Source organism: Bos taurus, chromosome 15 (assembly GCF_002263795.3).
Source record: "Bos taurus isolate L1 Dominette 01449 registration number 42190680 breed Hereford chromosome 15, ARS-UCD2.0, whole genome shotgun sequence".
Lineage (NCBI taxonomy): Eukaryota > Metazoa > Chordata > Mammalia > Artiodactyla > Bovidae > Bos > Bos taurus.
In genome coordinates, this window is record NC_037342.1 from 27,545,432 (window position 1) to 27,562,872 (window position 17,441).

Here is a 17,441-nt window from a genome sequence, read left to right on the forward strand (position 1 = left end):
ACGATCATTATTCTCACTTTGGAGACGTTAAAATTAGGCACAGAGAAGTCAAAAAACTTGTTGAAGACCACTCAATAGGTTAGATTTCAAACAAGTCTCTGCGGTTGGTGCTCTGAATCACACCCCAGCTCACCCAGAACCCGCAGAATAAAGTCCAAAGTCCTCTGACCTCACCTCCAGCCACGTGCCCTGGGCTCCCTGAGCTCCAGCAGCACAGGCCTTCTTTATAGTCTGTGCATATACTCATCACGTTCCCACCAATGCCATTTACACTCACTGTATCCCTTAGTCAGGACGGCTGCTCCCCAGCCCTCACGTGGCTGGCTCCTTCTCATTCAGGAAAGAACTTAAATGTCAACTTTCTCAGAAAGATCTCTCCTGACCACCTCATCAGCCTCAAGGAGGTGTCCAGTCGTGCCCTATGACATCACACTAATTTCCTTCACACTAATGACTTCTGTGTAAAATCACCTTATTTATTTACTGCTCATTGTCTAACCCCCTGCCCCACCCCCCGCCACGTGAGGCCTTTTTTATTGCTGTTTTCAGTATCAAACATGCAATGCCAAAGATGATGATTATACCTAATAGGAGTTGAATAAATAGCTGCTGAATATATGTGAATAAGTAAACATTTATTGAAACTAATCAAACAAGACTGTATGTGAGCAAATGCTTTTAAAAACTATAAAATTCTCCATAAGATACAAGATTGTTTCCATTTTACTACAGCTGTCCTGAAAAAAAAAAACAAAAAACAAAAACTGGCCAGTGATACTAACAACAGCAATATTAAAGAGACTTTAATAAATGAAAAGACTTTTTATATCCAAGGCACTGTGCTTACCAACTTTATTTCATTTAATCTTAACAACAACCCTATGTTAGATACTGTTATCAGCCCCATTTATAAAAGAATAAACAAGTTAACATGATCAACCATTGCCACATTACAGCAGAGTAAGGACTTGAGAGCTATGCTCTTAGCATATTTTCATGTGGATACAAATCGTCTGATATATTTTCCCTGAATAAATTCAACTCTGAAACCTCACAATTTCTGCACCATTTGGCGAACATCATTCTATGTCACCATCATGAAAGGACTACAAAGAGTAATTAAGACAAATTACTCAATTTTAAAATTTATTCTAACTTGAAAAAGAAATAAAACAAAGCCTCTATATCAAAATGATTTTATGGCAGTCATCAGTTTGTTCCAGCTTTATGATTAAAAGTACAATCAAATGCAGTATGACTCTCGAAGTCTGTAGTTCCTATATTCCTATAAAATGCATGCCATCTACAGCATTAAGCTTTTATGAACATTATGTCTCCAGAGTAAGCAAGGCTAGAATCCACAACTGCAGTATCTGTGTGGAAGACAAGTAGCATGACCACATACCTTTATGGTCTGCAATTACCTGAGAGGAAAAAAATGTTCTTGATTTAGAAAGCTGCTAAAACTAAAGACCCGGGTGTATGGAGAAGGCCTGGGCCTGATTCCAAAGCTGGGAAATTATCATTCGGACCACTAGATGGCACTCTAACTGTTCTGTTTTCTTTTGGTTTTCATATAGTATCTCGTGCATTAGTCCTGAATCAGATGACCAATGCTGAATGATGGCCAGTTATGGGCTTGCTTTAAAACAGAATTTTAAAGGCATTTTCTTAAAAACAAACAAAATTAACACCACTGTAATAAGTCCTGAGTGGAAGATCTATCTGGTTCAATTTCAGGATCTTGAAACCTCTTTTCAGTCATCCTTAACTATTAGTTGGTTTCAGATGCCTTGAAAAATCTCCAGAAAAATGCAAACAAGAATTTGTACACAAAATTTTGCATCTACCTTTTAGTCCATGCAAGGAGCCCACAGACCCTGAGTCACAGATTCCCTAGGTGTTTACAGGTCCCAGGCTGAGGGGCCTGCAGTCATCTTGTTGCAGTGGCAACAACTGAAGGACACAAGCCCACATCTGTGCTCCCGACATGCTGTCCAGCACCCAAAGGAGCAGAAACCTCACACTCTGCACCTGCTGCACAGATGGCGGAATATGACCAAATGCGGAAAGCCAGGGTATTGTTATCAACTCATGCTTCTTAAGCATCACATACAGCTCAGGAAAGGATGTTCAAACTAGAAGGCACCATTCTACATAAAACATGGAAAGAGGGTGAAAGAAAAGGGAATAAATGCTCTCACACCTAATAACACAACTAACCACCGGACAGTACATTAAAGTGAATGGAAAGAAAACAGGGCCCCAGATCAAAGAAGACAAACACCAACTTGCCCAGATGCCAGAGAAAACTGTATTTTAATGTCAAAAACAGCCCCATCGCTTGTTCCTCCTCAAAGGGCAGCCTTTGCTACTGAATGGAATGGAAGCACTGCAGCAGCACAGGCGGCTCCGCCTGTGCCAGGGGGTCTGCTCTCAGCGGCTCCTTGCAAGCTCAGGGCAGCGCCGGCCCCCTGGGAAACCCGATGCCGCCAGAAAGGGGACTCGAGGGCGCCCAGCTCGGGCCGCCCCATGGTGCTGACAGGCGTTTGGGTGGCTTTGTGGACAGCGGACTCCTGTATGGGCAGGGTCCTGAAATGGGAATTCAGTTCAGACCGCTTCCTAAGTTGTAATTCCTTCTGAGGCCGGGTCTTTAACATCTTTTTCCTTTTTTGACCTTGATGATAAACAGCTTTCTCTAAGAGGCTGAAAGTATTCAGTTTGAAGGGGAGAAAAAAATAAAGGATGAAGAAGGGGGAGTTTAAAACCAACTTGAAATTCACCTGAGATATTTAGTAGAGGCTCTGTCTCTATTTCCAAGACAGAAGAAGAGATATTAATAGAATCACGTAAGAGAAAAGTTCCTGATTAAAACTTTGAAAACACGCCAATGAAGGTTAAAAGCCACGAGGCTGATTTATCGGGGAGAAGAGAAGGTGCAGGCAGGAAGGGCACAGGGAGCGCTCATCAGCATCTGAAGGGCACACAGAAGACAGTGCGTTTATACTGCGCTGCTCCAGGGCCCGGAATCTGGAATAATTAGAAGTAACAATTTCAACGCAGGAAAAATCTTTTCAATTATTAGAACTGATCCAAAGTACTAGATTAAGGTCCTAGGGATTTAAGGAGGGGCCCCTGAGGGAAGTGAGGTGGGGGCGGGGGTAGTCAAGTAGGCGAGGCCACACCTGGAGCGCAGCTGATTTTACTCCTTTTATACATTTGTATTCTGAGTAAGGTTTCACTTTAAAAATTAAGTCCAGAAGCAACTGGATACGATAAACTCTTTGGTCCCTTTCAACTCGAAAAAAACCATGTAACTATGAAATGAGAACAATTTGACCTGTGAAATAGTATCTTTATTGTTACTAGAAATTTTCCATTTAATGATTTATTTATATTGTATTTACGTTACCTATGTAAAGTTTTAAAATGTATGGAGTCATCAGGATCCAACTCCTTATTTAATTTTGAATAATTAATGGGCGATGTTAAGCCCTTCTCAAGCCTGGCAAAAAAAACCCGCTTTTTCCCCTTGCTCTTCTAGTATATCCAATCCCAATCTGAGAACACTAGGATTGAGCTCAGAAACGACCATCTCACTGGCTTCTAAGCTGTCAATGCTCAAGAAGTTCCACTGCTCTTAAGAAAATGAATCCTTTCAGCAGACTCCTCTTCTATTTCCATAAAAGGCTGAGAGGTCTTCTTTGTTTTTGATTAGAAATGTCTAATCAGAGGCTGGCGTTTGCGAAGTTGTTAGAAAGGGCCCCCAGTATTGGTTTGAGGAAGACTGGGGGCCCCTGAACGTCTCACTGAGCTCTGCATCACCAGGGCCTGCACTGCACACGGTGTGAAATCAGTTCTCGGTGATGCCAGACGAAAGAAGCACTGGACAAGGCGACTACTACAATTCCTCCTAACAACTTTAATAATCTGACTCCAAGAACCCACAACAGAACAGGCATTCTCCGTGCTTCAAGCTGGAAAAACCAGACAACTGTCATTTTACAGAACATTAAAATGTGGCACTGTCTGGGGGCAAAAGCCTGGATCAGATGATTTCCAAGGTCTCCCATTGTAGCTTTAGAGTCCACTGTCTCATTCACACAGAGGGTACTTACCAATCGTTTCTGAGGCTGCCCAGAGTAATGTGTAAATCAGATTACCGTGTGAGGAGGCAGCTGCATGTGACACAGCCATAGCGTCTAGGTTATGATACAACAAACCCAAACAGCTCTTGGCAGATCAGATCTTCTCCATAAACCCTGTGGATGTGTCTGAGAATAGTATCAATATATGTCTTTACCCTCTTAAGAGAACGAAGTGAGAGAGAAGAGTGAAAAACAACATAAGGAAGGAGGGAATGGAGAAATTCTTTTAAAAATATTATTTAGTAATAATTACTAACATTTCTTGTGCACCATATAAGAGGGAGGCAGAGTGCTAATTAAAATAAATGAACCCTTGAAGTTAGCTTAAGTATGTAATTTACACACTAGTCCTTATTAGTACTATATCTATTATACAAATAGAGAAATGAAAAATCAGATAAGAAACTTGACCAGGTTAATATGAAGCAAAACTAGGATACAAATTCTGGTCAGTCTCAGGCCAAAGCCAGAGCTTTTAACGCATACAGTACCTAAATTAACTGCTGATATTTTAGGTAGCAGCCAGCATATCTTTATAAAAACATATCAGATCAATTTCATTCTTCCTCCAATAAATCAAATGCCATGTACTCTCCATAGTTTCCATCCCAACAGAGTCGCCTATAAGCCAAGTCCATGGAAAGCAGGCCAGGTAATAAATTCAGAAGGCTGTGAACTAGCTGGCGGACAGTGTCATGGCAAACAGCAAGTTGCATTAGGGTGAACTGAGAAGGCAGGGATGACGGTGAGGCTGAGATGCGCTACAGAAGAGCAAGCCTGGCTGACGCGCCCTGGTCGTCACATGGCGGTGGGGGTGGGGATGGAAGGCTGGCAACCACAGGCTTCCCCAGTCAAGGAATCAAGAGACAGGCAGAAGGGGCAGGCAAAACTTCAGGGAACCGGCCCTCAGAATCTTTAGGCTGGTTCTCTGATGGAGGAAATGCCAAGTGTCCCTAAGCCCTTCATGTGCTGCCAAAGAATGGGACATGACAAAGCAATCATTTTCAGCTCTGTGGGCAGAGGAGTGGTCTGAGAGGAACTGAGTCATAGATTCTTTCTGACCACACAAAACTGCTTGGAGCTGGGGGAAAAGAAGACATCTGTGTGCCAGGAGGCGCGGGGAGAATGCATGCAAGAAGCAGTTACCCAGGAAGCCGGTGTTTCTTACAGGTGCTGGAAGAGGGCATGGTGTGGTTTCTCACATCCTCTTTCCAGTCAGTGCTAGACTCCGCTGCTGTGTGCTCAGTCACGCATGACTCTTTAGCGACCCCACGGACTGCATGCAGCCCACCAGACTCCTCTGTCCACGGGATTTTTCTGGCAAAAATACTGGAGTGAGTTGCCATTTCCTCCTCCAGGGGATCTTCCTGACTCAGGGATCAAACCCATGTCTCCCTCGTCTCCTGCACTGGCTTCACCCACCTGGGAGGACCCTAGTCAGTCAACACTAGGTGTGTTCAAAGGTAATGCCAAAACATTTAGCCCGAGAGCTCTTTGTTTTCAATAATTTTAACCAATTTCTTAATAATGTTTAATTCTCCAGAGCAATTCAAATTTCAAAGAGGGCTCTATTTTTCTCAAATCTCAAAAATCCAAAAAAGAAACAAAAGTAAACTAGCTAAAATGTCTGTTTCCATGAAAATGACTTAACTTCATATTTTTTTTTAAAGTTAAATGGCACTAATTTCTTATGCTTTTCAGAACAAGAATACAATGTGATTCACAGCCTGATTCTATTATCCACTCACTTTGGCCAGCTCAAGTACCAGTCTGGGAGAGAACTGATATTATTATAACAAACAGAACAAGACCAATGACTGACCCACAGTGAAAAATTCTGTATGAAGCAACATGGCTGTGATAAGAGTTACATACTGAATTAATAAATTAAGGCTTAAAATTAAAAAGAAAATCATAAGTACTTGCGCCAAGATACATTTTTTTTGGTATGAAGCTGGCCAGAGTTAGGAATCCTCACTCTGCTAGTGGACTGAGTCCTAGAAATAACTTTTTTTAACATGCCCACGGAAACCCTTGCCACGTCTGGGAGTTCAGACGGTAAATAATCCTCCTGAAATGCAGGAGACTCAGGTTTGAACCCAGGGTTGGGAAGATCCCCTGGAGGAGGAAATGGCAACCCACTCCAGTATTCTTGGATGGATGACCCCATGGACAGAGGAGCTTGGCAGGCTGTAGTCCACGGGGTCACAAAGAGTCAGACACGACTGAGTGACTAACACACGCGGAAGGAAGCACCGCCATTGTCAGCTAAGGTCAAATCTATCTAATGAAGTGACTTATTTTAAAATCTAAACAATGTAGACCCATGGTCTTGCAGTAAGGCATTTGTATGTATAAAGAACATATATTCACGATGAATATGCTGTTCTATAGTTGCATTTATGCACTGCATAAATGTTAAGTACAATCATACAAAATACAGGGTTTTTTTGTTATTACAATGAAATTTTGTTATATTGGACAGTGCTAGAACAATGGTGCTGTAGGTATTAGAAGATTTTTAGTCCTTAAAAATTAAATTTTAATACTTTACTATCACAAGAGAAATACATAAACATTTCTAACTTTATTTAAAGTAACAGTCAATACCACAGTTTTACACAACAAAAGAAACTACATAATCTTGGAATTAACTCTAATGGAACTTACTTCACGATAACGTTGGCTGTTGGAAAACAGTTTACTCATAATAAACAAGCACTGAGATCAACTCCTCTAAGAGAAATGACACTGAGGAAAAAAATGTCCTGTTTTGAAACCAAACGTTTTTAGTTCTTTTGGGGAAAGAGAAGTGTGAGTCCCGGTACCAGAGCATTCAGTAAAATTCCTACAAGGATAGCCCACCAGTAAGAGATTAGACAAGGAAGTAGAGAGTCATTTAAATACAAATTCTACCCCAAAACACTGGTTTCTGCAAATTACTGGAATGTTCTGGAATAGAAGGAAACTTCCTTACATCTATATTCTATGATACCCTTTCTGTGGCTGAACAGAGTCAAAGGGAGATGACTTGGCACAATGTAGCAAATACTGGTGGGTGCAGATGGGGAAAGCTTCTGTTGGGAATCAGTAAATAGGCGGTGAGGCTCTCTCTTTGAGTTTAACAAGTTTATCAACCTGAGACAGACTGAGGAGAAAAGAAGTGTTTGACCCAAAGATCTCCATTTGTTAGAAAAATAACATCTATTTCTTGACATTTCCTTATTTTCAACTGTTCTTCTAGGTGGCTGAGACGCTGCCAGAATTAAGATTTAGAAATTAGGAGTCTCTGGCTTAAGGGCTGGGGGAGGCTTACATTTACCTGTAGCCCTGACCTTGAAAAGACCCCAGCATGTTCCACTGTTTACACTAGAGGCTGTCCAATGTGCAGGTCACATCTTTAAAATAAAACCTTGTCATTTATACTATCTTACTATTCAAATATATTTTAAGTCCTAATAGAACCATTATAGTGGAAGAAAACTCCGGCTCACTTATACAGAATCCAATACACAGTACTTGATACTAACACTTTTTTTTCCTCTGTAAGTAATTCAGATGGGCAAAGATATCCATCCCAGAACTCTCTTGATACCTGGAATCACTCGTCAGAAATGTACTCATTGAGGATTAAAATACAATCAAAGCATCTGGGTGGCTTCTGAAGCCAGCTTGCAAGGGCTCCAAGAGCTCTGTCGCTGCCTGACTGGGTGGTTCCGGGGGTGTTACTTAACCTTACCACGCCTCGATGCCTTGTCTGTCGGGTGACAATCGGAGCCTGCCTCATAGGGCTGTTTTAAACATGAGACATTGACAGGCTAACGCAACCGTGTCTAGTACTGGGAAAGTGCTCAGTGGCTGGCTGTTAGCTACTGTCCATCTAGGACATCTTCCCCGACTCTGTTTTCCTGTATCGGGACGCTGAAGCGAGGAGACAGTGTTGCTGAAAGGATAATAATAACAGGGCAGCACCCATATTTACCTCCTGGTTTTCTATTGTCTTAGGTGCAATCACAGGCAAGAATACTGGAGTGGGCTGTCATTTCCTCCTCCAGGGAATCTTCCAGACCCAGGGATCGAACCATGTCTCCTTCACCTCTTGCCTTGCAAGCAGATTCTTTACCTCTGAGCCACTGGGGAAGCCCCCCCTGAGTAGCAGAGTGTTCCTTAAAAAGGTATGGAAGAACCGCTCTGAGGACTCTGAGTCCTTGAGTATATGGAGACTGATGGGTGAGTTACTTTAATCTCCTGTCCCAATCCCTCTAAACAAAGTGCTTTTAGCCAAGCAAGATGTTGTGTGGTTCTTGATGAGTAAGCCCATCAGGGCCAAGCTGTTTGCATCTAAGTGGAAGCTTTTTGGCAGTAGCTGCACGGTAGCCTCCTTCAGAAGCATTATGTAAGCCTGGGTCTTGCGTTCTGAGTGATAAAATGCTTATGCAGTATTACAATTAATTAAGTCACAAATGACGTTTAATCAATACGGACGTAAAAATATTGTCCACAAGAGATCTCTACATACTTGCCGTCAGTACAGTTTATTCCACTGTAAATTAATTTTCCTTCAGCTAAATAAATGACTGATCTTACTATATTTGCTAATAGGTGGTATAACTGGTGAATAAGACAAACTAGGCTTTAATAAGTAGGCCTCTCACTGTTTTTAAAAATATACTGGTAGTGATTGAGCTTGATGCTCAAAATATTTACATTGCTGGCTTCTCTCAGCGGGAGCGGAAATCAGACAAAGAATTTGCAAACACACGTGGCCAGGTCAGGTCTCACCTTCTGCAGAAACTCAAAACAAACAGCAAGTTTTAACTTCTATAATTTAGGCTCAGGGTTTCATCAATACCTAACTGGTCTCTGGAACGCTCTGAGAAGTTTAACCCAAAAACACCAGTCTAGATCAAACATATTTTACTTAAGACACTGAAAGCCAACTCGATTGCAGATCAAATCCTTTTTGAACTAGAAGTCACTTGACCTGGTCATTTATATAATAACCTATATAACAAAAGTACATAAAGCCAGTTAATAATTCAGATCATCAGTGAATTACCTATCACTTTATCAACAATAATAAAATACAAGAGTCTGACAGAAGATTCTACAGGTAAGTGGTGATGATTCGATTTTTCATTAAAGAAAAACTTACTGAATGTTTACACCATGCCAGTCACCTTTAAACTTTATGGAGGATGCTGCTGTACCTGTGAAACACAGTCCTGATACAAAGGAGTCTGCATTCTAGGGGCGAGGAGAGGAAGACAGATACACAGTTACTGAACCGGGTGGTATGAAACCGATCTGCCCCAAATAAATCCTTGTAAATTTATACCCCTGTCATTCCAAATTGAAAGCATGTCTTCAGTATATCTCGAGATGTCCATGAAGGGAAGTTTGTATCAAACAAACAAGACCAGGCCCAGAAATATCCACTAACTGCAAGGGAACTTCATTCCACACATTACTGACAATAAAGAGATGCTTAGAATTCTTGAACTAACTATATCCATTTGTATAGTATGGCCTCCCACACAGCTGTACATATTCTGGAATTCAATTTGGCTAGAAGAAGCTAGACGATGGGGCCTTCCCTACTCTGCCACCCAAGTGCCCATTTAAAAAAATGACACTGGTTCAGCTGCAGTTTCTAGACCCTTTTGGCAGAAAAATGGATAAACTCAGTTCAGGTCTATGACAAACAGCCTGAGGGGAAAAAAAGGGCCCTGTTCTTTAGGACTCCCCCAACTACATAATCTTCCGTAGCACAGTAACAGCAGACCCGACAGGCTGCAAAGTGGCTGGCTCCAGCCTCCAGATAAAGAATTCACTTTGGGTCTAATGAAGTACAATTACGTCCAGAAACTAGAGATGTAAGGAGAAGAAGGACTCAGGGACGGACTCTAGGTTTCCTTTACATGAACTTGAACCTTTTTGGTACCTGAAGGACGTCTAAGCTGAGCAAAGACAAAAGCACCTGACGAGCTCCTTTTCTCCATGGCTTATCCCGCCAGAGGTCTCTGAGGGCCCGGGGTTTGGGCCTCTGGTGGCGGGCAAGGCCAAGCACACGCCTGTCCACGAGGGCAGAGGGAATGCGCTGGCAGCACGGCGATGGTCCGCTCATTTCCCAGACGGCGTTCTTGTTCCTCTCCATACTCAATTTTACCAAAAAATGTTATTCCTATTTAGGGAATTACTTGTCCAGGATTCAAGACTGATCACGTTTAGGATAATTATGTTGGTATTCTCTGAGTCTTTAAACTTTCCTGCTAACTTATACCATGCTATAAATATTAGTTCTTTCTAAGTAGTGAAGATGTTGTGCAGTTTATTTCTAAGCACTAACAGACTACGTGGCTGACGCTATGGTTAGCTATTCACCAGCATCCGCTGTCTGAAGCCACCTCTGGTAAGACTTGAGTGAAAATCTTCTGCCACGCTGTGGGGGTGGAGGGGAGAAGGGATCCAAGCTGCTCACAGGAAACGCTGTGGACATTGGAAAAGCAGAGGAAGCGGTTTGTTTATCTCGCCCTTTCTTTCTAACAGTGTGGTGCAGCAGAACAAACACTGAGTTTGAGAAATGACTTAGTCATTTATCACCTGTGTCTCTTCAGGCCAGTCAACTAAACTTCTTTAAACGCCAGCTTCTCAAACTTCATTGGCAAAATGATAACCACTATGTGCGAAGACCAACTCCAGAGGACAATTACCTAGCTCAAATTAGATCAAGTATAGGAAACACTTTGTAAACCTGAAAGCCCTAAAGCAATGTAAGTTATGGTTACTGATATTATTTGATTTATTTGGTAGTAAGAACCCCATGCATTCATGCCTGTATTCATTTATTTAACAGACATTTACTGAGTGCCTACCAGGACCCATGCACTGTCCTAAGCCCAGGGGATACAGCAGTGAACAAAAACAAAACCTTATTGCAGTCAACAGGCAGTGGGATGAGGGACGGGGACACAGTGAACAATGTCAGGTAGTGGTGAATGCCATGAACAAGCACGAGGCAGAGTAATGGCAAGGGAATGAGGAGGGCGTCAGGAGAGGCTTCTCTAAGGGGACGTTTAAGCAGAAACCTCAAGTGAGGTGAGGAAGCCATGCGAGTATCTGAGGAAACAAGAATGCGCGCGCTTGGCAACTGTGAGAAACAGCAAAGACGCCTCTGTGACTGGAGCTCGGGGCCTAGAGCAAAGAAGAGCAGGAAATGAGATTAAAGACTGGGGCCCACCGCAGTGTGCCTCATGTCGGCCATAATAATAATGACTTTTGGAATGGTTTTCCAAGTGTAAATGAAAGCCACTGGAGGGTTTTAAGCAGAATTCTATTTACTTACTGTTTACTAAATCCTACCACATGCCAGATACTCTGCTAGGCTAGACACAACTGTGAAAAAAAACATGTTTTGTCTTTACTTTCTCTAAGCTCCCAGTCTGGTGTGGAAGACACAGAAAGAAAGAAATTATTATAATGAAATGTTTGGGAAGGCCCATGAGACAAGAAAGAATCGTAGACTAGATTATCTAGATTCTTATTTCTATCACATCTAACTTCTTGCTCTGGAATACAGGAGTGGGTGGCATGGGGTTGGGGGAGAAGAAGCATCCCAGAAGCAAGGAATTGCTCCCGAAAACATAACTTGTTCGGGGAACTGGAAGGAACTTAGGGCGACCAGATATAGAATGGGGTCTGGGGCTGAAGAGACAGGCAGGAGCCAGGTCACAGAGGCATTTCCATGCCATTGTTTTTCAAACAGCACTCATGTGATCAACCTAGTAAGTAATAATCAGCATTTTTCATGTGATAGAATAAAATATGTTAGAGTGCACTGCCTATAGTAAAGACAAATTCTGCTTTTTCTTTTTTAAAAAAAGAAAACTTTGTTCAGTTGTATGTATATATGTATTTTCTAGGTCACAGTATAATATGTATTTTTTACTATGGTCACGGTCAAAAATGAAGCCAATGCTCTAGCCATGTTACGGAGTGAAAGTTAGCCTAGAGGAAATGATAAACTACTGCAAAGTGTAAGCTGGAAAGTGATATAAGCAGATTTGTGTGCAAGTGTGTACGTTGTTTGTTTTGACATATATATTTCAGAAATACTACTTGTGCAGCTGTGTGGAGACTGCATTAGAGAAGGATAAGGCTGGAGTCAGGCATCCATTTAATTGGCTATTATTTAATCCAGGCAAGAGCCACTACAGAAGTGTCTATAGGAATGGAGGGTTGGATGTTCAGGGTTTGGTAAGTGAGCAGCTGTGGTGAGGAGTCAAGGCTAGTTTCTGTCTTGGTCAGACAGTGACACCATTCACTAAGACAGGGAACACAGAATAGAGCAAATCTAAGGAGGAAGTTAGATTCAGTTTCCACTGATGTGAACTGAAGACATGCAAGTGAAGCTGATGGTAGCAACTGATTGCATATATAAGCCCCTCACTCCAGAGGAGAGGTCTGGGCCAGAGAGTTAACTGAGTGTTAACTGGGGACATCATTGCAATGACGAAAGCCATGGGAGTGAATAATATGCTCAGAAAGATGGTGTGAAGAGAAAAGATTTACAGGATGAGCAGAGAGACATCTGGCAGACAAGGTGCAGTCAGGGAGACAGGAGGAAAACGAGAAAGTCGTGTCTGAGAAGCAATGGAAAAAAAGGTATTTTAAAAAGCAAGGAGTGGCTGATTCATTTTGCTGTACAGTAGAAAGTAACAGAACACTGCAAAGCAACCATGCTCCAATAAAAATTAATAATAAAAAAAGGAGTGGCTCAACGATAAGAAAATAAACAACTCAATTAAAAAATAGGGAAAACATTTATACATATGCCAAACAAGACACACAGATGGTAAATATGCATATTAAATGTTAACCATCATACAGCATTAAGGAATTACAAATTAAAATAACAAAGATACCACTTTACACCTGTTAGGACAGCAAAGACCCAAAGCACTGACAACACTTGGCAAGAGGAGCTCTCACTCATCGCTGGTGGAGATGCAAAATGGTACAGGCACTCTGAAAGACAGTTTGGTGGTTTCTTACAAAACTAAACATACCCTTAGCGTATAATCCAGCAATCACACTCCCTGGTATTTATTCAGGTGAGCTGAAAACTTACATCCACACAAAATCCTGCACATGGACATTTACAGCAGTTTTGTTCATAACTGCCAAAACGTGGAAGCAACCAAGATGCTGATCAGTAGGTGAATCATAAATAGACTGTGTATGTCCAGGCAATGGAACATTATTGAACATTAAAAAGAAATGAGCTATTAATCCACGAAAAGACACAGAGGAACTTTATATGCATTACTAAGTGAAAGAAGCCAATCTGAAAAGGTCACGTACTACATGATTCCAACTATATGACATTCTGGAAGAGGTAAAACTGTGGAGACAGCGAAACGATCACTGATGGCCAGGGGTTAAGGGAGCGGGATGGGGTGAACAGGCGCAGAGGATTCTCTGTATGACACCAGAACCATAGTAAACAGTGGACTTCAGTGATAATTCAGTGTAGTGTTACTGCAGGCTGATCAACTGTAACAAACGTTCTACTTTGGTGCCAGATACTGACAGTGGAAGAAAGCTATGACAACCTAGACACCATATTAAAAAGCAAAGACATCATCTTGCCAACAAAAGTATAGTCAAAGCTATGGCTTTTCCAGTAGTCGTGTACAGATGTGAGAGCTAGACCATAAAATAGGCTGAGCATCAAAGAACTGATGCTTTCGAATTATGGTTCTGGAGAAGATTCTTGAGAGTCCCTTGGACTGCAAGGAGATCAAACTAGTCCATCCTAAAGGAAAGCAACCCTGAATATTCATCGGAAGGACTGATGTTAAAACTGAAGCTCCAAAACATTGGCTGCCTGATGCAAAGAGCTGACTCACTGGAAAAGACCCTGATGCTAGGAAAGATTGAAGGCAACGGGAGAAAAGGGCGGCAGAAGATGAGATGTTCAGACTGCATCATTGACTCAATGGACATGAATTTGAGCAAACTCTGGGAGACAGTGGAGGACAGGGAAGCCTGGCGAGCTGCAGTCCATGGAGTTGCAAAGAGCTGGGCTCGGCTTAGCGACTGAACAAGGAGCAAATGACTGTGCAGGAAGCTGAGTGTGAGGGGATGGGGCAGGGCGAACGCGGGCACTCTCTGTACTTTCCGCTTAATTTTGCTATAAACCCAAACTGTTCTCAAAAATAAAGTTTACTTTTAAGAAAGAAAGCAAGCAGTGGTGAATTTTTAGTGTTTAGCTCCAGCACTGCAATGCGGCCATTAAGATGAAGACTGAGGACATCTAGCAGATTAGGACAAGGTCACTGGTGATGCCGGTCGAGCAGTCCATTACGCCCTTCTCTGCTCCCTTGTAGGGTAAATCAGAAAGAGCTGTGCCTATTTCCTTTCTCCCCATTTCCCTTCTATTCTTTTTTGGTTGTATTGACATGAATTAGGGCTTTGCTCCTACTCCACCACCGAGTCTGTACTTCAAGATCATCAATGATCTCCCCATTTCTAAATACGATACTCAGTTCTGTGTGGCTGTTAGCATAACTGATGCTATCTTGGGCCCCTAACCATTCCTCCTGTCCTTCCACTGACTGTGCCCCATGTCTGTGCCGTGTTGCTTCTCTGTGTCAAGGACTGTGTAGTTAATGGACGCTGTTTCATGACCATGAGGTCCAGGTGGCCTCTATGCTCTGATATCTCCCAATAGTGATGAAGAGCTTGGCTGACATATTCCTGGTGCCCATGAGACCAGTCACCCATTCATAAATCTGGACTTAGGAATGTACTTCCTGTTTCTAAGCACATACCCTGATACTCAGGTTAACTAGAAAACTGTCCCCTTCACAGTGCAGAGTACCGCTGCAAATGCTTCTGGATCGCCGTCTGTCTGATCCCATGCTGTGAGTAAGTTACCCTATAAAAAACTGACCCTCTGATCAACACGAGGCTGCCTGCCTTGTCTTCCTGTCTTGATGCTTTCTTAGTATGATGGGCACTTTTCATCCTCTCTGTCCTCCAACAAGTTCTATCATTTGACCCGTCAGGGGCACTCCACACCATTTCTCATTCCCCTCTTGGAAACATCGTCTTCCCTTGTTTTCCAGGACACAAACGCTCTGGCTTACCTTACTAACCATTCCTATGCTGACCCCTGCTCACCTTCCTGATCTCTGAATGTTAGCGTGTCCCAGAGATTAATTCTTGGACCTTTTCTCATCTCTACATTCATGGCCTAAAATGTGATCTTATCTCAGAGCTTTAAATCTTATCTATACACTGATCATTCCCAAATGTGTATCCACAGCCCACCACTCCCAACCAAGTCCTACTAATTTCAACTGCCCATACCATAACTCAACTTAGATGTCTAATGGGCATCTCAAATGAACACAGCTAAAACCTCTCTCCAAAATGGAGGCAGTCTTCTCTAGCCATTCCCACCTCTATTAGCAGTAAATCCATCCTTCCAGTTGCTCAAGCCAAGAACCCAGGAGTTACCTTTAATTACTCTCTTTCTCGCAGATCAAATCCCACATAAATGTTGCTGGAGCCAGACTGCCTAGGTTCAAATTCTAGTTTAGTCACTTACTAGCTGTGTTATCTTGGGAAAATAGCTAAACGTCTCCTGGTTTCAGCTTTATCACCTGTAAAATGGGGGCTAATAGTCTCATGTATCTTATAGGGTTGTTAAAATAATTAAATGAGTTAATGTTTGCAAAACGCTCGGAACGGTGCCACGCAGTACGTATTATCTCTTGAATCTGAAGGCTTCTTACCACCCCAACCTCTACACTCCAGTCTGGGAACTAGCCACCAAAATCTCCTACTAATGGTCTCCTTCCTTCAGCCCTTGAACCTTTCAACCAAGAGAGTTGGCAGAGTGATTTTGTTTTTGAAGAACAAAGGTCACCATAAAATTCTTTCAATACTTTTGCATGCTTGAAACTTTTCATAATAAATAATAAAAGTTAAAGAAAACCCAAAAGTCAGTTAATGCCATTCCTTTGTTAAAATTCTCTGACTTTTCTCATTTCACTCAAGAGTGAAAACTAAGGTCTTTACTCTGACTGCACCTCTCCCGTCCTCTCTCTCATTTCTGTCTAGCACAGAGGCTTCCATCCTGTTCCTTAGATACAAGTGTGTGTTCTCTCCCCAAGGCCTTTGCCCTCTGGCTGTCCCCTCTGCATGCAAAGCCCTTCCTCAGACTGCACAGCTCACACCCTCCCCTCACCTTCTCCAAGTCTTCACCAAAACGTCTGTTTTTCAGGGAAGGGGTTCCCTGCCATACCTTTACAAATAACCACCCAACCACCATCCCTAACCTACCACCTGACTCTATTTTATTTTTCCCATGGGTTTTTTCTAAAATGCATTTTAGAAACAAAATTTCTGATGTTGATTTCAAATGCAATTCTTGTTTTCTTTCTAAAACGTAATTCCCATATGCTTACACTCTGCTCCCAACCCAGTTGACATATACGCTATAGGTTGTACCTTTAACTGAAACCATGATGGGGCAAAACTAAACAGACGGCTTAGAGCACTGCCCCAGAATGTCCCTTTCTTATGTGTGCATACAGATGGTGATGAAAGACTGTAGATTCTAGGTGCCTGTTTTCTTTCTTTTTGTTTTTATTTTTTTTGGGGGGGTGCCTGTTTTCAGTGATACTTTTTTCTAAGAGCTACTGCCCACTCATTCAAAAAGTACTTTTTTATTTGAGTTGGGGGGATAAATGTCACAGAAGCAGGAAATGTAATATCAGCAAGACTAAGATGCAAAGCCTGCTTTCCCCTTGCCATTTATTCCGCATCTCAATGGAGCCCCCAGTAAATCCTGGGTTGGCCAAACAATTTTACCATTTAAGTGTTATGGAAGCACCCAAAAGAACTTTTTGACCAACCCAACAGAAATATTATCCTGAAAAAGGGTGAGAGATAAAACAGAGATGAAACAGGACTATCATCTACTGCCCCGCTACTATGTGCTGGGCCTATTAACTCTCCATACATGATTTAATTTAGTTCTCATAGTAGTGGTCCTCACCAAACTGTCAGTCTTTTATTAATGAGGAGACTTAGTAATCTGCCCACCACACTAGCAGCCCTGTGTAGAGTCCAGAACCAAACTCGGGCAGGGTTATCTGAAGCTAAAACCTAGACACTCTGTTCCTATAGAATCATGCCTCCAGAGGTTCAATTCAGCAAACTGTTAAATGGGTCATTTATACCCCATCACTCAATTCTGGGATAACTTAGCATGTCTAC

The 17,441-nt window shown here is 42.2% G+C and overlaps 1 protein-coding gene across 5 annotated transcripts in view; it reads right to left on the reverse strand.

Annotated features, from left to right (window-relative positions):
- Nucleotides 1-17,441, reverse strand: part of SIK3 (SIK family kinase 3) — a 266,327-nt gene that overhangs the window by 33,650 nt on the left and 215,236 nt on the right. The window lies entirely within an intron of this gene.